The following is a 911-nucleotide window of genomic DNA, read 5'->3' as shown; positions in this document are numbered from 1 at the left end:
TATGAGCACCACGCGACTTGCAATGTTTAGAGTTCGGTGCGTCCAAAGGTTGAGACGAGATTCCAGCTTTTCAATTAGGATGCGCCAGGAAGAATGCTTGATGGCCGAGTGAATGAGGGGGGCTCCACGATATTTGGAAGGTAGTGAATCAATGGGGAAGCCAAAAATGCGAGCAATTGCACGCTGCACCACAGGGGAGGTGTGAAAGAAAAAGATCTCAGATTTGGCTTTGTTGACGCTGGTGCCTGAAGCCTCAGAGAAGTCGTTGAGCAGAGATTTGAAGAGGGAGGCTTCCTATACCGAAGGGTAACCAAACAACATGTTATCTTCAACAAACTGCTGATGAGTTATAGCCGGGGAATTGTGGATGGAGAGACCTTCGAGCTGCTGGGAGATGAGGGCATGTTTGATGTGGCATCCTAAACCTTCAGCCATTAACACAAAAAGGAAGGGGGAAAGAGGGTCGCCCTACCGAATTCCTCTGGAATGACTAAAGGTACGAGACGGGATGCCGTTCACAAGAATGGAGAAGAAGGATGAGGAGATAAGACTCATAATCCAACGCACCCACATGGGAGCAAATCCGAAAGCATTTAACATTTTTTGCATGTATGTCCAACTTAGTTTATCAAATGCTTTTGAAAGATCGAGCTTCAGTATCATACCTGCATGTTTGTAGTGCTTGAGATAGTGAATTACTTCATGCGTGAGGATTATGCCGTCGAGGATCTACCGCCCTTCCACATAGCCGGATTGTTCAGGTGAGATAAGCAGAGGCAGAAGAGGCTTTAACCTATTGGCAATGACTTTAGTGATCACTTTGTAGATGACGTTGCATAGAGCTATAGGGTGGAATTTGTCCGGTGTATTAGATTTCTCTTCCTTTGGTATGAGCGCGATAAAGGTCGAGT

Source organism: Pinus tabuliformis, chromosome 7 (genome assembly GCF_031772625.1).
Source record: "Pinus tabuliformis cultivar Carrire ecotype Pingquan chromosome 7, CPIR1, whole genome shotgun sequence".
Lineage (NCBI taxonomy): Eukaryota > Viridiplantae > Streptophyta > Pinopsida > Pinales > Pinaceae > Pinus > Pinus tabuliformis.
The sequence above is the reverse complement of the archived record's forward strand: the minus strand, read 5'-3'. Positions refer to the sequence as shown.